Raw genomic sequence first — 20,754 nt, forward strand, 5'->3', positions numbered from 1 at the left:
AGGTGCATCTTTGTAGTGGTTGCGAGTCGAGTCTACACACCACCAGTTTCATCTCCACTACCCTTTTCTCTTTAAGAAAAACCATAAAATTAACGCTTAAAGTAAAAACAACTTAGTAACTTTTATTTACTAGGGCTCTGAAACACCAATATAGATCAGGCTAGTGTCTTGGAGTAGGAGAGTAATTAACTCTCCAAGACAACAAAACCAAACAAGTAGCTTATCTTGTGATAGAATAAATCCAATTGTTTCATTTGTACTCTGGGAAAGCTCCTCTTAAAGGAGAAGCACGAGCTCGTGTCCGAACCAGTGAGGGGATCAATCCTCCCTCGTTGGGAACGGCGCCAGACACGCACGTATTACAAACGGTAAACCTCGGATTAACCATTGTCGAGGAGCCAGGGGTCACTTGTCGGTAAACCTTGGATTATTGTCAAGGAGCCGGCAAGGGGATTGAGCTTGATACTCTGCCCTTGCGTGCTGTCGGAGTGTAGACTGTTCCCCCAGGTGCATTTGTTGCTGTTGGTAACCTTAGTGACCATTATCTTTAGGATTCTACCGAGGCGACGGTGGAGGGAAGATCCCATTGTACCTGGAGCAGACATCGGCTAGACTCACTTGGATTTTCCGGGGGGTTCACTTCACTCGAGACGGTTAAAGTGGAGGAACTTGTGCCAGTCTATTCATTAAGAAGGTTGCCGGGGTAACTGTTCCACCCGCCACTTCTGTACTGAATCCGACGATGTTGGGTTTCATCTCCAACTAGCGTTTTTGGTCCGGAAGGCTACTGTTTGTGCTTGGTTTGACGCCCTAGATTCTTTAGGTGTGTGATTCAAATTTGTTTGGTTCTTTAGAGACTTTAGGTGGTTTGCTTTGAGATTTTACTTTGTTTGCGTGTGCAGTAGTTAAAAGTCTTTAACTGTGGCTGAATTACCGAGACAGTCCCCTGGATCTCGGGGCAAGTCTCCTGAAGTTGTCACTGTGACCGATTTGTTGAGGAGGTCTCGTAGACTTCGAGGCCAACCTCCCGAAGAGGTTCCGAGTCACTACGAAGGTTTAAAGGTCCTTGTAACTCCTAGTGGCAGTAAAGTAGGTTCACCTGAAGAAGGAGAATCGTCCTTGGTAGTCCATCCGGTTTACCAAAGTCTAGAAAGAGGTTATAATCCTGAAGCTGTTACAGTTTCCGAGATTGCTGGTAGTTTTTCTTCTACTAGTGATATAGGTGAGGAACCTGAAATATTAGAACCTGTTACTCCAACTTCTAGTGCTCCAGATTCACCTAGGGTAGAAAGAGTCATCACCGAAAATCTTCCTGCTGGTTTGATAGCTATTGAAGAACTTGCTCCAGAGGAAGAATTAGGCATATCTATCCTTCAAGATCAACCTACTATTGATCTAAGAGAGCGTGAATCTATCTTTTATAGTCCTCCTAGAAGTACTACTTGGTACCTTTCGTTAACCAATTATTTAGACAACTCAGGGATAAGTTTTTCTCCACCTCGAACTCCTTTTCCACCTGGAGGTATTTATACTCCTGTAAATATGTCTGGTCAGTTGTCCATGTTTACTCAATCTCCTGAATCTTTCTTGTACGGCGGTCCTTCTGTTCCCTCCAGGTATCAGTCACTTTCCAGTACTTTTGCGGAAGCATCTCCTCAACCCATTGAACATGGGTTATTAACTAGAAACAATGGTAATAAGCCGTTGGGCGTAGGAGACATTTATATGATGTCAGGTTCAGTTCCCGGTTCTCCACCTCAAGGTGGCCAATTACCGCCTGGGGGGCAGCCTCAATTAACGCCTGGGGGACAACCTCAAGGTACACAAATTGTGTCTGGGGGGCAACCTCAAGGACAGTATGTACCCATAGTACAATACATTCCTCAAGGTCAACCCCAGCCTCAATATGTACCCCAAGGTCAACCTCAGTATCAGTATTTACCTCAAGGGTATCAACCTCAAGGTCAAGGTCAACCCCAGTATCAGTATTTACCTCAAGGTTATCAACCTCAAGGTCAATACTCGAGTCAAGGTTATCTACCACCTCAAGGTCAAGCTTATGTTCAAAGTATAGGAAATGTACCTGTCAATTATCAATCTTACCCTCAACCTGGTTACGGATCTCAGTATCCTCAACCTGTTACGGGTCAATACCCCGGAATGATAGTGTGGGATCCATCACAAGGTCAACAGGTGTTGCAGCCAAGTATACAGTTGTTACCTCAAACTGGACAACCCGTAGTTTCTGGTTCACCCCAGCAACCGCAACCTGTCCAGTCAAATATTCAAACTTCTGTAACTTCGGTAGTTACTCAGCCGCCAATTGCACCTAGTACTCCATCTCAAACGACTGTTGCAACTACCGCAACATCTATCGCACTTACTTCTGGAGTATCGACAGCTCCGGTTTCTACTGTCTCTGCAACCACTCCTCAGACATCTTTACCGTTGTCCGGATCTACGATTCAAACCACGGTCCAGATGCCTGTAGGGCAGCCTGGTTTAAGTACTGTTGTAACAAGTCAACCTCAATTTACCTATCAACAGTACCAGGGACAGTACCAATTCGGTCCTGCTGTTCAACAACCGGTTTACCAGTATCAACCGTATCTTGGGTACACTTATCAACAACCTCAACAACCCCAGTACGGTCCGGTTAATCCTGGTTTTCCAGGAGGATACAATATCCCGAATGCGATTCCTATTCCTAGTTATCCTGGATATCCTCCTCCTGGAACTGGTATTGTGACCCAGAGTTTTAGAGATCCTAACCGGCAATTACCATTTATTGTAACTTTGGATTTACCTGACTTGACGCGCCTAACGAACGATCCAATCAATTATCTTCCGTTTTGGCTGCCAATGCCAAATAAGTTGCCCAATGAAATACCCAAGTTCGAAGGTAAGTCTGGAGAGGATCCGTCAAATCATGTGATGACTTACCAGCTCTGGTGTGCCTCAAATTCCATCTCGGATGATTAGATCCGCTTACGTCCTTTCCAGCGTACGCTCATTGGTCTCGCGGCCAAGTGGTACATTGAGTTACCACGGGCCTCTTTTTACAATTTCAATCAGTTAGCTACCTCGTTCCTAACTCATTTTCAGTTGCCGGTCAGATACGATAATGGTACTGAGTTATTAACTTCATTAAAACAATCGACGTCCACTTATATTTCCGATCATATCCATGAATGGAGACATCGAAGACGTTTAGTGAAAGTTTTTATCCCAGACCAAATCTTAGCTGAATGGTTTGTAAAATCATTATTACCGAAGATTACTGAAGATGTAGCTAAGGCCGGAGTAGTTACTGAGGAGCAAGTTTTTGCTCAAGCCCAGTACCTTGACTTAGTTTACACTCAGTCGGGTACGTTGCACGAGAATATCCCAGATCTTCCTAAGTCGAATCAAATCGCTGCTGCTCCTTCAGGGTCTCATGTTGCTGATGGCATGATTGGTACGGTGAATACTAAAAGTAAGAAGAAATCCTCAAAGAATTCTTCTCCAATAATAACCTTACCAGACTCCCCGACAGGAGAGTCTTCTCCTGAAATTACCGCCGACATTCACGCTGTAGAGTCATCTACGGCTAAATCAAAAAATGGTGGTAAGAAGAAAGGCAAGAAGAAGGATAAAGCAGACAAGGCTCCAAAGGAGAAAAAAGAGAAGTCGGAATCTAACGATGAAAAACGCAAACCTCGCTATCCTTGTTTAATTTGTGAAGAAGATCATTCCACAAGAGATTGCCCTCATCGGGCAGAGGTTGTGAAAATCGTTAAAGGTTCCCCAACTCCTGCTGTTTTGAAAGATCCATTTCCAAAGCAGGAGAGTAAAATGATACGTTCTTCCTCGAATGCCAGTGAAGAACCCATATTGATGATGTCTCATGTACGGATTGTGACTTGATCGCAAGATTATGGTAGTAAGAATCCTGTTGATGGCAAAGAAGCAAAATCTTCTCATTCTAATCCATCAACCTCAGCTCCCGGTTCCGATCCACTACAGATCGAGAAACCTAACCCGGACTTGGTAATCAAACCGCCCGCCAAGGGTATACTTCGAAAGTCTGCTTTCAATCCACATGCGAGAGCAGCTCAGAATTATAACATTGTTGAGGATTTAGCTGTTTCACCCTCAGCAATGTCGGCTTTGGAAGTGCTGCAATCATGCCCAGCACAACGAAAATTACTCTTGTCTGCTATAGGAGCTGTTGATATTCAGGACCCGAACCTGATAATCTTTGATCTAGAAAATAGTACACTGCGTCTCCCTCATCAGATGGCTTTCCAGATCCCAGTGATAGTCAAAAACAGGCCAATTCATCGGACTGTAATTGATGAAGGAGCTTCTACGTGTATTATGTCGATTCAGTGTTGGAGATCTCTTGGTTCTCCTTCACTGAACCAATCCCCGACGATTCTTAAGGCCTTTGATGGCCGTGGGTTCCATCCGTTTGGCATTCTACAGGATTTGCCTATAGGGGTTGAAGGAAAAACCGTTAGTCTGGATGTGGAGGTGGTTGATGCCCCTCTAGACTACAACCTTCTTTTGGGTCGCAGTTGGTCTTACGCTATGACAGCGGTCGTGTCATCGGTCTTCAGAGTTATAAAGTTTCCACATAATGGTAAGATCGTGACGATAGACCAGTTGGCTTACTTTTCATCCGACCCAGCCTCTTCAGAGAGTATCCAGCATGTCGGTAAAACGACTATCCCTTACAAGGATGTTGGTGTAGGATTAGTTAAAGATTCCGGTTTACTGGGAACTTTTCCTTTCCCTCCAATCAACGCAGACCCTTCATTTGCTTTCATTCATATGATTACTTCAGACACTATTACTTACGATGATCCTTGGATTGTCCCATTTGAATCTGAGATAAACTCATTCGGTGATGCCATGCCTTTGAGTCCATATGAAATTTCTTATGAAGCCGTGCAGTCTTTTACCGACTCGCGTTCAACCCAAATCGACCAAATGAATGTGGTCCGTGAGGAGTCACTTTTCACATCAACCTCAGAATGGATAACGTTTCCTGAAGTTGTGTCATCTGACGAACAACTTCGCAAAATCCTAAGTGTAGACGATCTACCATGGGAAGATCTTCATCATCGATCTTCGTTTTTACCTGAGGGTGATGACTTTGAAAATGATTTTTCATCAATTTTTACAGCTGAATATGTCAAGGACGCTCAAAATCCCATGAAACATCCTGATTCAGAGTTGAATTTGGGAAACATTTCCCAAACTATTGCCATTGACATTTCAGTCAAAACCAGAATTATTGAGAACATTCATATAGATGCCTCGTGTACAGATGACGAAATTCAAACATACAAGGTCCTATTTCAAGAATTCCGTGATGTGTTTGCCTGGTCCTATGAAGAAATGCCAGGAATTGATCCCTCCATTGTTGTTCATGAAATCAAGACCTACCCGGACACTAAGCCCGTTCGGCAACGTCTGCGTCAGATACACCCTAGGAAAGCGGCTGCAATTAAAGCAGAAGTCGAGAAGCTGTTGAAAGCAGGTTTCATTTATCCGATCCCGTTAACGGATTGGGTATCGAATATTGTTCCGGTTAACAAGAAACAAGGAACAATAAGAATATGCATTGACTATAGGGATATAAATCGTGCTTGTCCAAAAGACAACTATCCCACGCCCTATATCGATCAAATAATTGATGATTGTGCCGGCAGTGAAATATTTTCCTTTATGGATGGTTTCTCCGGTTACAACCAAATCAATATTCTACCTGCCGATCAACCAAAAACGGCTTTCATTTGTCCCTGGGGGACATTTTCTTACTGCAAATTACCTTTTGGACTTAAGAATGCCGGAGCCACTTTCCAACGGGCAATGTCTTACGCGTTTCACAACATCAAGCACATTGTGCAACCGTATCTTGATGATTTGCCTGCTCATTCTTTACATCGAGCTTATCACCTTATCCACTTACGCGCTATTTTTATTAGGTGTCGACATTATCGAATTCGGTTGAACCCACACAAATGTGTCTTCTGCATAGAAGTGGGACGATTGCTAGGATTTGTCGTTTCAAAAGCCGGCATCCGCGTCGATCCCTCGAAGGTCGAAGCTATCATCAAATTGCCTCCTCCTTCGAGTTTGCGCCAACTCCAAAGTTTGCAGGGGAAAGCAAACTTTTTACGTCGATTCATTCCTAACTACGCCGAGGTTACAAAGGGTTTCACCCGGTTGTTGAAACAAAATGCTCAATTCTCTTGGGATGAGATAGCTCAGAAGTCTTTTGATGCACTTAAGCATGCGTTGACCCATGCACCGTTGCTGCATCCTCCCAACTACAACCAGGACTACTTTTTGTATCTCGCCGCCTCCCACTCCACCATTGGAATGGTCTTAGTTCAGGAAGACGAATTCGGAACGTAACATGTGATATATTATCTTAGTCGGATGTTAAATCCAACCGAGTTAAAGTACTCGCATGTGGAAAAGTTGGCACTGGCAGCCGTTCAAGCTGTCCAGTGTTTTCATCATTACATTCTTCTCCGTAAAACTACAGTGATTTCGGATTGCAACCCTATGATCTATATTCTGACTAAACAATTGCTAGGGGGCAAGTACTCCAAATGGATTGTTATCCTGCAGGAGTTCGATTTGGAGTTCAAGAAGTCCAAGTCTAAGAAATCCTTAGTTTTTGCCGAGTTAATGTGTGATTTTCCGCGTGCTGACACAGAAATAGTGGCAAAAGAGCCCATTGCGGACGAATCTTTGTTTCTTATCAGCACTTTAGATCCGTGGTATGGGGATATAATTGTCTATCTCCAGACCCAATCCTTTCGGCCCGAAATCTCAAAGTCGGAGCGTCGGAAAATTCGATTCCAGTCCCAACAATACAAAATTATTGGAGATACGCTTTATCATCGTGGGGCGGACTTGGTTTTTCGTCGTTGTTTAACTCATGACGAGGCAGAAAGGGTTATGAATGACTGTCATTCTGGAGCATGTGGCGGTCATATGTCTGGGTATGCCACAGCTCAGAACGTGTTGCGTGCTGGCTATTTCTGGCCGTCCATGTTTAAAGATTGTATCATTGCGGTCCGAAAATGCCACAACTGTCAAGTGTTTGATCGCAAGATGCGCGCACCACCTGCTCCTCTCCACCCTATAATTGTCGTTGGTCCTTTTGCTAAATGGGGTATCGACTTTATTACATGTAACCCTCACTCGGCCGGGGGGCATGCGTATATCATCCTTGCGGTTGATTATTTTACTAAGTGGGCCGAGGCTTTGCCTACATTCGAAGTAGACGGCAAGACAGCTGCGATTTTCGTATTCAATCATATTATTGCTAGATTTGGTGTCCCACAAGCGATAATCACTGACCATGGGTGCCATTTTCGAAACATTATGATGACAGAACTTACAAGCCAGCTTGGTTTGCGTCATGATAGTTATACTCCTTATTATCCCCAAGCAAACGGTTTGGTTGAGTCCATCAACAAAGTTCTAGTTATCATGATCCGACGAATCATTGGCATTCATCAGTCAAATTGGCACAACATGTTATTTTCATGACTTTGGGCATACCGAACCTCAGTGAAAACATCAACATTCCAACTAGTTTATGGTTTGGAAGCAGTGTTGCCCATTGAATGCGAAATCCCATCACTTCAAATGGCTATCGAATTACTCCCAGCTACTTCCGAAGAGGAGAAACGTCTGTTATACTTAGCTAAATTAGATGAGACTCAACGTGATGCTGCTTTGGCAATCGAGACTCATGCAAAAAGGATGAAAGCTCAGTATGATCGTAACGTGACCCCTCGTAATTTTTCGGAAGGAGACCTAGTGCTATTATATGATCAAGCTAACGATAAATTAGGTGCTGGAAAATTCGTTCCCATGTGGCATGGGCCCTACATTGTCAAGCGAAAGCTAGCAAAAGGGGCCTATGAGCTGGTAGATTTTGATGGGGACTCTTTGGGTAAGCCCAGAAATGGACTTTACCTAAAGAGGTATTATGCTTAAATGGTGGGTATGGAGATTCAGTTAGGTTAGTTAGGTTAATTTTTCTTTCTAGCTGGTGTGTTTTGTTAGTTTAGACAGTGTGCTTAGCTTAGAGAGTGTGTTTTTCATCGTTATTTCTGGCTTATCTTGGTTTTACTCTTGATATTGCAGATGTCAACGCCTCTCCAAACGTACATTGGATTTGTTAATGGTGCTTGTCGTAGTACACGGAATATCTCTTTCGCAGCTTGGGTTATCTATTCGCCCTCTGACGAGTTAGTTTCTATGCATGGGGTGAGCCTCGGTCAAACAACAAACAACATTGCAGAATAGAGTGCAGTGATTGAATTATTATCTGAATCTATTTCATTTGGGATTCGGAGTTTGATAGTGAGGTTAGATTCTGAACTCGTTGTACTGCAGCTTAATAGAGTCTATGCCATTAGAAATCCAGTGTTATTAAGATTGTTTTTGAGGGTGCGTCTCTTGGAACGTGAATTTGATTACATTGAATATCAGCATATTCCAAGGTCTTTAAATACATTAGCAGATGCAATGGCGTCTCGAATGTTAAATAGACATTTGTAACAATCATAAATGTAAATTTATAAGCATTTCATCACACATGTTTAACAAAATAAGCCGGTAATAATGATATATATAGATAGGAGTGTGTCAAAAAATATACATCGTCTTCGATCATAGGTTGAAAAACACCTTATGATCGACAAAAATGATAAGTACAAAAAACCAAAAATGTCACATGTGTCTACAAAAAGTGACTAGCCAATCACTGGTGGTGCTCTCTATATGAGACCACTGCCCGCACTACCCTACACAGGAACCTCCTGAAAGGTCCTGGGACTGCGACCACATAGCGCTGAAGTCGGATAGGAATATCGTCTATAGTCGTCTCTGGTATGTCCGCCGTGAGACGCTCTAGGTCCTGTTCCAGCTCGGCTAAGGTCTCTGCGGCCGCATCCTGTGGGGCTGGTGCTGGTGCAACTGGTACTCTTCTCTCAAAAGCCCGGAGATTGGCCGGACGCCGTGGGCCTACATCTGCATTTTGAAAATTTTTTGCTGTCAGTTTTGAGACGATATATAAAAAACAAAAAAAAAATAGATAATTTAAAAACTTGTGAAAAATGAAGTACCTCTGTCGTCCCATTGTTCTCCCTGTGGAAGAACCATGTCCGGATCATTGCGAAAATCTACTCCGGCATAAGGAAAATCCTGAATCGCAAAGACCTGGTCCTCCAACCAATGAAAGTAACCCGCGGAAAATTGGACAACTCCCGCTCCCTCATCAGGATGCCGGGCCATTACCGAAACCCACCGCGTCAACTTAGGCTCCCGAGGAGGCCCAACTGGAACAGTAAGATGCTGGGGGATCAGAATTGGAACTCTCTCTAGGGAAAAGCTCACAACTAAAGGCCCATATCCAAAGGTCTTCAATTGTCCGTTCTTTGCCCTAGTCAGTTGGCCCTTCATATTGGCCAACATAGCATCGCACTAGTTGAAAATGGTGCCTCGGAAGCAATCTATAGCCATCCGCATTTGGGAACCAGTGGCTATGTGCAAAGCGGCAGCACCGCAAAGTCTAGTAACTGTAAAGGCAATTACCATAAGTTCAGGTTGGGATATGTATTTGATTTCTATCCCCTTCTCCTGGTTTTGATTGTTGCACCACTCTAGCCGTAGACTAGCAAGGGATTGGCCACCCGGCCTAGTCCCGAATAGAGACAGTTGCTCGCCCTTGTTAGGCAAGCCAGTGAGAAAATATATGTCGGAGGGCTCTATCTCGAGCTGGTGTTCTCCGATGTAAAAACATTGATCCTGAATATTCCACCTTTCAACCAGCCACTCTAAGAATGGCACCTGGGCCCTCATGCCAGGTATGGCCCAGTACTTGTAGAGACCGCATGCCTTTAAAGCATCAATGGAAGGTTGATGACCTGTTGCGGCCAAATCGACATCTTCGTGTTCTCTTTCACTCCAATCTAGCATGGTGGGCAATCTACACACCAAAAAACATTGATTAGAATTCATTAAATCAAATTTTGATGGTTAGGTTTTGAGTTTTGGTTTTGAAAATCCGCTTTGCACAGAGTACGCACCCCACGTTCAGAAAACAGAGCGTGGGTACGCAGCTGTTCTGAAGGTGGGCTGCGTACTCCGACCATTTTCCCATATACGAAAATGTCGGGGTACGCAGGTCACCCATGGGGCACCTGCGTCCCCCGAAAAGCGAACCCTAAAACCCCAAACCCTCCAAAAAATTAAACTAAAACTTAAAATGGAATTCTAAACGGATTAAATTGAAGAGGAGGATGTTGTGAAATACCTGAAAGAGACGGCGCTCGATTCCGACGGTCGGATTCTCCGCAAAGTCCACGGGAAGTTTCTTGTCAAAAGCCCTTTTCTCACCCTCAACAGTAAAATGGTAAAAATGACATGGTAAAAAGTCTTTTTATAGGTTTTTTGGATAAATGAATGCTAAGTTTGTTTATTTTTCACCATGAAAAGATATTTTTCAATGTATTTTTTGCCCATCTTAAACAGGTATGAGTAATGTGTTGTTTTTGTGCAGGACAAAAGGACTTTAGGGTAAAATCATCATTTTTCACGAACCAAGACATCAGAGTCATCTTTTAAGCCCTTTTCTGACTCCTATAACATGAAAAGATTGCCGAGCGTTTCTTTTACACTCGTTAAAATGGAATTAAAAGACGGTCCTCTTATAGCCCTTTTCTGACCGTAAAAACAAGAAAAGATTGCCGGATTTTTGTCGTTTCAAATTCGATACTGGAAATAAAACGACATGCCTCTGATCGCTTTTTACTTTTCAGGTCAAAGGCATTAATCATGAAAGTACTCCTTGGTCGCAAGATCAAGCGGTTCTCTCAAGTATTATTTTATACTTTTTCAGGCTTGGGAGACACAAATTTACGAAAAAGTTCACCTTGGAGTCTTCTTTAGTTTTTTCAGACTCTCTAAAATTGAAAAACGCCGAGTTTCTCCTATACTGGACTCATTAAAATTTCACAGTAAAGGACCTGTTCGATTACAAACAAGAACGGACCACTCCTTCTTAGGGTCCAAATCTAAACTAAGTTGGACTCATCCGAAGGATGAGCTTATAATCAAGCATATGTTATCCTCCTCAAGCTTGTAAAAAATAAAGAGGTACTTGCCAGAAATGGTGGGGGAAAAGAGAGAAGAATGAACCTATTCGTTATCCTTTGTTACAGAAGAACCTTATCACCGCTCTTGAACACGACACGTTTCATTCAACTGGGTTGGGAAATCCTTTGCCTTAAAGATAATAAAACCACTTTGAAAGTCTTCAACCGTTTCTGGGTATTAACTTTGGGTCAATCGTCACCAAGCCATCTGTCGTGTCGTTATGTGTTCAAGAGGTCTCTGCAAATAAACCACTCATATGCAAAATACTTGTCATCCATTTGACCATCCCTGAGTCAGTCCTTACAGCAACATTTCTTCAACTTGAACAATGATTTCGTGTTGTGGGCTTGCCTGCAACGGGTCGCTTTCTATCGACATCAACACATTATCTAGAAAGATGACTTAGAAATCGTCAGTACCTTGAAGTCTGCATGCATCAACGACAGGTTTCTCGCCTTTGACGACAGTTTACATCATTGACTTTCGATCAAAGGATTCCGTGACGTGTTCGACATCAACCCATTTATTCACATTTCATGGATTGTACTGGGTACTTTGAGAACCATTGACATCACTGGTGGTCTCTCTCATACTTGTTAACAGTTTACATCATTGACTGGTAATCAAGTGGTTTCTACCATGTTCGACATCAACTCATTTATTCGCATGGATAGAATCGTACCAATTCAGGAAGTAGAGATGAAGACCCTGGATCTAGTTTCCACCATCCAAGCTGCGAGGAGTTTTGTGTTCATTATATAGTAGACTAATCATAAACAGATGGCTGCGTCCATACTGTGTCTACAAAAGTCTATGATTGTGATGTACTACAAAATCATTCTTGTATCAGAGCAGTAGTTAGATTGTTAGTTAAATTTTTCAATCTGAGTATGGGAATGCCTACCTCAGCGATGATATCATCTTATATATGTATTTTGTGTTGAATATTTGCAGGTTCTGACCGGTCTCTCCACAAGATACTCCTTGAAATGATAAAGTACTTCACCCTTCCTAGATCATATAAAAACCCTAATCTACTACAGGCTTCGCACTTTAGGGGGCAATCTGTTACACTAAAAAATGTCACCATGACTATTTGCAGTTAGTATGGCTCCATCCACTGTCATACTATCCTCCTTGGCAAGTCTCATGCCTTTGCTCTTCATGTCAAACTTCAAGAAAGAGAGAAAAGTCATTTAAAGTCAATTATCTCTGGTACGCAGTTTCTCTTAGCCTTACCTGCGTGTACGCAACCCAAGTTCACAATACCTACGTACTTGTACGCTCTGTATGTAAAGGGGTGGGTGCGTACTCCTGTAAAGGTCAAAAGGCATAAGTTTCACTCCAAAAAAGTTACTTGTGGTCATTTCTAGAGCATTCTAGAAGCTTGTTTGACGTGTATGAAGCGCCTCCAGATGGCTCATGTATCCCTACCAAAGAGGAACTTATCCCATCAAGAGGGGAGTTATCCCATCCAAAGAGGGGCTTATCCCATTGATGGTGGACCTGAATAACTTCCTCTAGAGCACTATAAATACAGGCATTGGGCCAAAGGGAGGGGAGGTTGAAAGTTGAACATTCCTAAGGGTAGATGCTGCTAGAATTAGGACTTCCTTGTAGAAGCTTGTGAGGAGAGATTACCATCTTTGCTTGTTTCATTTGGAAGTGGGTGAGCTGATCAGAGTAAAGGAGAACTCTTGTGGACCCTGGGAGGGACTTGCACAACACCAAGGCTCAGGTTGTAATGGTTCCTTTTGTTACCTTTTAATACAAATAAGTCCATTCTTCTCAACAATTTGTTATTTATGAGTTGTTTCATATACTCCTTGGTCTATATGTTAAATATGTTTTATTTTATGTGATATTCAGGTGCTATTTAATCGCTTGATTGTTAGTGAATGCAGGTTTCGAAGGGAAGGAGGAGCTCATCTGGATCAACGAAGCTGGACTACTACAACAGCGTTGGGTTACAGGTAGGATCTAAACACTTGATTTCTCATATTGTAAAGGCATATTTAGTGAAGGATTGCTCTTATTTGTCTTGTTTGTCACTAGAAAGTCTTAGGCTTCTAGGGAGGTCAGTTGTGTCCGCACTAACGCCTCTTTCTGCATGACAATATGTAAGCGAGGGAATGCATATAGAGAAATATATTCAAGGATAATAGAAATTGAGAAAGATAAGACAATACACACCATGACATTCGAAGTTTGAAAATGCATGCAAAAAAGTAAGAAAGAAAAACACATGTGGAGCATTATGTGGATGCATTATGGTGTTTAGACACACTGAGACTCAACGACATGCAAGAACAAACTTTCAAACTGTGGAACTGCGTGAACATGAAAAAAGAAGAAAACTTTTTTTTTTTCGTACCAGTGTTAGCTAGGTCTGACTCCTCCAATGACTGAACAATAGGATCGCGTAAAACAAATGGAGGATGCGAAATTTGTGAAACAAAATAATTTTCAATGTGTGTGGTAGAGTGATGAGGAGACTTGAAAGATTCAACATTATTCTTATCAGAGTTAGAACAAGCCTCAAGACTATGAGAACCTGACATAACCATCAGCTCAGGCTTAAGTGCCTCGACAGCTTGCGGAAGTTCAATATTATCAGAAGGTAGATCATCAAAGACCAATGGCTTAGAAAGCTTTGACAACAAAAAAATTAGAGTCATGACCATATGAATCGGTGAAAATATCACAATAGCTACGATCAGAAAGTTCAAGATAGAAAATATAGGCATCCTCATGGTCCGACAAATCTTAAAGAGTGGAAGATTAAAAACCAGAAATTTCACCCTCTATCTCTTCAAAATAATGTGATAGTAAATTGGAGAAATCGAGAAGAGAATATTTTTCCTCTCCGCATTTGGATGTAAAACTGACATTCCACGATTTTTGATAATGATTGGAAGCCATAATATCACTAGAAGGTAATCCTTCACAAGATTCAACAGGAATGACAGAATCGTGGAAAATGTCAGGGTAATAAGGGATAGGTGCGGAAGGAGAAGAATCAACCTTCATTGTAGATTCTTGTTCAGATGTGGACTACCACACATAGTCATCGTAAATGGTATCGAAATTTGGTTGTTCAATACCAAATCCATCCTAAACTTGATCCTTGTGAACATAAAAATAAACATTCGAAACAGGTGAACACAACAAATCACAATCAGGAGGACCAAAGGAACCAAAGGATGGAGGATGAGGAGATAACACTTCATCACAAACATCAGATTCATAGTCCAAAATTGCACTAGAATTTTGAGTATGTGGGGTGGGAGAAGATGGTGGTAAATCAACAGATGAATTCTCAAGCTCTCCCACCTCAACCTGCGGAAATAGAGTTGTTTGATCAGAAAGATACAGAGGATCACTTGGAACAACAACTTCGTCCGTCACAGATTTAGAAGCTTTAACACCGAGGTATGTTGGGAGAACTTTGAAAGATTCATATTCGTGTGGATTCATCGAAACGTGAATAATAAATTCGAAATTCTCTTTCAATAAAGGCCAATCAACATCGTCTTCAGAAAATTCAAAATAAAAATGAATGAAATGATCATGAAAACCATGAAGAGATTCATTAGGTTCTTTTCAAAATCGCATAATATTCTTGGACACAAACTTATAATCATACCTATCAAAGTCGCGGTAAAGTTCTATGGAAATATGTTCAAAAGAGTGTATGGAAGAGATAAGTAATGTGTAACACCATTCCCTTATGAGCCCTTTGAATGCGAGGATGAACAACCTACACACAACATCCTCATAATGGATATTTTGTTTTACACAAAATTCAAGAAAATGAGCGGCGTGCTAAAAAAAGGTTTTTCCATGCTCGCCATCAAATTTTAGGTTTGACAATTCATTGAGAATTCCCACCGCACTTTCAAATTTACAGTTCTAGAAAAAAATGTCAGGGCTAAGATATGGGAAGAAGCCATAAATGAGTACGAAAATTCAAATAGACTTCATGGGATCAGCTTGTCATCTAGCCCACCTTCTAACACTAGAAATGTTGACATTGTTGGACCCACCAACATTCAGGGGATCTCCTCGATATGAATTCCTAATTATACGTCACATCGTTTGGTGTAGGAGTCCCATTTGGAATATGGCCCAATTGTCGATGCAGTGGGTGTTAATGATATGCCTTGGCTGCAATAACGCATAGAGTGATGTATGCTAACATTGGTGAGAGGAAGTGTGTGACCCCGCAGAAAATCAAGTGTGATGCATGAAGGTTCTAACATGTGAAGGGAAAATGAGTGAGCCACTTAGAATCCTGTAATAGTACGCAACATGAAAGAGACACAGAAGCATAAAGACATCACAAGCTAATATGTGAAATAGTTCACAAGTTAACAGTGATGAAATAATACAAAAACACACATTCAAAAAGATTCGTACCAATGCAAACGAACTAGTTCATAAGCATAAGGGTAAGTTAAATAACATACAATGCAAATACAACAAGAATAGTCCTACTATATTCGCAACATATGCATGAAAATGTGTCGACTTTAATCTTTTATTAAAGTAAAAGTTCCAATCATACATATACCATTAATAAATCACTATCCCCAATAAGGTAATGTGAAGTCAACATCACCTTCTCCTCTAAAGAAAGATACCCACTCTATGCTATGGAGAAGCCAAGGCTCTCACAAAACGCACAAGCTCCTGATTCTAAGCCTAATCCTAGTCAAAAGCTTGGCTCCCAAAATCACTTTACATGAGTTATGAGGTTATATTTATAACAAAGGGGGTGACTGATTTGTTAATGAATGTTAGTTTTGTTGTGCTAATTTCAATTACAGATTTATAAACATGTGCTTTTTCATTGCTTCATGTGCATAAGCTTCCCTAGGTTGTTTGGTGATTGAAATAGGTAAATTTCATCAAGTTTAATGTAACATTCATAAGAAAAATAGATTCGAAGAACAATATTGATCAACGACAATAAAAAGTACAACAAACCATCAAAGAGACACTTTAACAGAGTGTTTTGATGAAGGATTTCAGCCCTCCTGGGCTACATCTCCTTGGTCCAACTTCCATGGCTTGGGCCTCTGTATTAGCTCAATATGCAAAAAAAAATGTTGTTTACAAATCTCTATTGCTCTTGATACTTGCACCAATGTGTTCAAAATGTCAAAATTAGATAGGAACACCTTTTCCTGAGCTCAATTTGGTCAAAAATTTCTCTAGTTATGCCGTTGACAGTTTTTCCCTTGAAAAGCTCCATCAATTCTGGAAAACTCTAGTTAGGGTAACTAAATTTGGGGTTGGCTCCAAAATTGTTAGAACTTGCAAACTAAATACTAGAGCTTAATTAATTTTAAGCGTGATTAACGGGAGGATTAACGCTAAATTACCATGGATAATACTGATTGTTTGTTGAAATGCTAGTGGTTTAGGCGGGGTCACATGTCTTGGTTACCGTCGCATTATATGTCGAATTATCTGACTTCCACTGTAACCGTCGAATATGCATTCACATGGCATCCGCTTAACCGTCGGGGTTATGGCCTATGTTGGAGCCACCAGGTCACATAACCATTTGCGGTCACCATAGTTGCATTCACATGGGGAGGGTTGGCACGCGCGCTGGCCATCCCCTAACCGGCAAACTTGAATCCAACACACGTTAAATATATATGTGCCACTATAGTAGTTAAGAACCAACGTAGCAGAGACAGTGGAGAGTCTTGTATGCATGTAGGACGTCACGGGGTCGAACCCGACACCTCCATAATATGTCTGTTGAAATGTGCCAAGCCCTAGGCCATTGGGAGGTGCCACGTGGTGGCCTCTGGGCTTTCCACGCAGCATTCTCTCATTAGTCCAAAACTAACCAATCAAACTGCACCACGTCACCAATCTGAAACCCAATCACACTGTGACACTTGTTGAGACATGATTAAATGTTGACCAAGTTGACCCTGCCTAGTCACTTGCCACGTCAATAGTACGGACTTCTAATTGTGCAGTGACTGGGTAATTTTTTTGCAAATTTCGCCTCTTTAGCAAAGCAAGCACAACTTAATAACTTCTTCATATGAACTCGGTTTTCAGTGAAACGAGTTGCATTAGGATCAGTTTTCCGAGATGGGCGCAATCGTTCAAGTTTCGAGCCATTCTAAAAACTTTGATTTTTTAGCTAAATATTGAGCGCTGATCATTCCTCCCCACTATAATCCTTTTGGACCCCAAAAGAGACTATCAATTGTTCAACAAGTTAGGGTACAACTCCCTCACCTTCTCGATTTGCAACCATTTAGCTTTAGAAGGCTTTTGTCCCCTGAGTCCCACTCTAAGGTATTTGACATCCCCTCTTTTCGAAGTCCTGGTTCTTCTGTCAAGTATGAGATCTTGCTGAATTTCATCAAGATATTCTGGCGATAAATCATCTATCGATGGCAGCTGAACATGATCTCCTTGGTCATCAATCAAAGGAGTTTCAAACAATCTCAAATTCTCAACATTAACAACAGAGTATATTTGCATATAAGGAGGAAAATCAAGCTTAAATGCATTGTTACCAATCTTTTCCAAAATTTTAAAGGTACCATAATGGATTGGTTTAAGATTTTTACCTTTCCCTTGAAGTCTCTCTTTGCTAATATATAACCAAAATTCATCGCCAACTTGAAATTTGTGATCAACCCAATGTTTGTCATGCCTTGCTTTATAGTTGCTTTGACTTTTCTCAAGATGTTTATGCACTGTATGATGTATCAACTGAATTTTCTCTATGAACTTCCTTGCCTTATCAATGTCACTGTGACCATCGATGGTGACATATTTCTCAAAGATGAAGTCCAATGGCGATCTTGGCAAGTACCCATAACATGCCTCAAATGGTGATGTGTTTGTGGAAGAATGCTTTGCCCTATTGTATGCATGTTGTATGTAATGCAACTGTTCATCCCACAACTTGGGATGTTTGCTACAATATCCTCTAAGAAGATGAATGATTGTTTTATTAACCACCTCAGTTTGTCCATCTATTTCGGATGAAAGGTTGTACTCTTCTTCAACTTTGTGTCCATCATGTCTCACAAATTTGAACAAAAATTTCCAACAAATCGAGAATCTTGATCACTTACAATGGAAGTAGGAAGAACAAAATGAACCCAAATGTTTTGGAAGAAAAGATGAGTTGTTTGTTCAGCTGTAATTTTTTTTTTACATGGTGTTAGTATACACATTTTGTTGAACCTGTCTACAACTACATACAAGTAATCATGAACTTTCCTTGACAATGGAATACCTCCTACAAAATCCATTGAGATACTCTTCTATGGACGTGAAGGTACCGTAAGTGGAGTGTACAATCCAAGTTTCCTATTGCTAGGCTTACTTGTTGCACACAAAGAACATGCTCTTATGAAATGGAAAACATTATCAAACATGCATGGCCAATAAGATACCTTTGGAGATTCGCTATTGTCTTGCCTAAACAAGAGTGTTCAACAATAAATAAAGTGTGTGTCTCCCTTATGCTACTATTTCTTTCTCCCTGTGGAATACACAATTTGCCCAAATGATACAACAAACTGTTATGTACATGATAATCCAACTCTTCAATTTGGTTCCCTTGACTCAAGCTTGCATACACATCTTGAAAGTCACTATCATTTGCATATTTTTCAATGTAACTTTCATGCAAAACAGAATTATGCTTGAGTATAACAGATGAATTTACAATAGGTCTTGAAAGCATATCAACTACCTTATTGTAGAGTCCCTTCTTATACCTAATAACCAAATGAAATTGCTGTAGAAAACCCATCCATCTAAAATGTCGTGACTGCTACAACTTTGACTGTGACTATAAGTACTGCAATGGTTGATGGTCCGTATAATTAATGGTCTCCTTTCCCATCAAGCAGTGTTTCCATTTTTTGACATTTTGTACCAATGCATAAATTTATTTCTCATAAGTGGGATAGTTAGTTACAAATCCATTAAACATTTCAGAATGAAATGAAATGGGCTTACCATGCTGCATAAGAACTGCTCCCATGGCATAATCGCTAGCATCTGTTTGAATCTTGAATGGTTGTCTAAAATCCGAAAGAGCCAATATAGGTTCTGAATTGATATTTTTCTTCAAAGCATCAAATGCTTTATGTTGTACATCTCCCCAATGGAATACTTTCTTGGCACTTGTCAATGCATGTAATGGAGCCGCAATGGAAGAAAAAAGAGCAATAAACTTTCTCCAATATTGTGTTGCCCCTAAAAAGCTTCTTACCTCTGTAACTGTATTGGGCTTGGGCCAATTCAGAATGACCTCAACTTTAGAGTGGTCTATCTTCATCTTACCTCCTCCAACAATGTGTCCTAAATACACTAAATAAGTCTTTCCAAATTCACATTTCGACATCTTTAAAAGAAAATGTTCTTTTCTCAAGACATCAAGTACTTTGTTTATATGCATGACATGTTCTGTTGGGTCCCTATAATACTAGTGATTACCCCATTACTGTTGTAGTTGTATACCTTATTAATATTGTTGTACCTCTATTGTCCCCATATTTTTATTACTGTGCCCCATAGAATCCCTCTATTGTTATTTTTGTGGCTTTATATTATTATTGTTAGGTTGGCTAGGTTATATTGTGACTCCTTAGACTCCTATATATAGAAAGGAGGTTTTGTCATTTGAATCATCCAAGAATTGTTCATTTTGTAATATAATGGAGGTTTCCCCCTCGAAGAGGCGGAATTCTAAGGCGTGGATCTATCTTTTTCTTGAGCTGGCTTGATAACATTTGGTATCAGAGCTTTGGATTCTAGGGTTTCGCTGCTCCAAACAGGTCATCGTGGCATTTTCGCTATAACCTTTTTTTTGCAACGTTTCAGAAGCTAAAAAAAAAACCCATTTGAGAAGAAATCTCGCTGAGTCGTGGATCTGAATTTTAGATCTTTTTGCACTATATTTGCGGAGATATGATCTGAGGAAGTTGGTCTTTTTGTAGACTCCTGAATTACATTCCAAACAGGTGACCTGGGGAAAATATTCATAACTTTCTCTCTGGGCATCGGATTGAAATTTCATAAGAAGGTACAAAAAGAGGACAGACTATAGTTTCTTGTATATCTTTTTTAGATCCAAAGGTTGAAACAGTGACTTGTGGCACGTCCTACAAGTTCGCTCTACTGAACTAGTCTATAATTAGGTCATCTTGGGAGATTGTGCATAACTCTTCCTTGGAGAATCCAATTTGGATCAGACTGGTGGCATTGGAAAGAAGACACAAAGGGCTACTATAGATCACAATTTCAAAACTGGATGATCTGAAATTGCAGGATACATCAGATTCAATATCAAGCTTCTACAAAGTGAAAAAAGGTGTGTAGTTTTTTTTTTTAATTTTTGCATAAGCTTGGTTTGAAAAATTAGTTTGATTCGATAATTGATACCCCGAGGAAAGAAAATACAAACACCTAGTAAGCAACCTGAAAGCTCTAGCATGACTCATGAAGAAGAGGAAGAAATGCAACATGATATATCAAAATTACGAGACCAAGTGCAACAAGTGTCACTTGCACAAAAAG

The sequence above is a fragment of the Pinus tabuliformis genome, chromosome 8, assembly GCF_031772625.1.
Source record: "Pinus tabuliformis cultivar Carrire ecotype Pingquan chromosome 8, CPIR1, whole genome shotgun sequence".
Lineage (NCBI taxonomy): Eukaryota > Viridiplantae > Streptophyta > Pinopsida > Pinales > Pinaceae > Pinus > Pinus tabuliformis.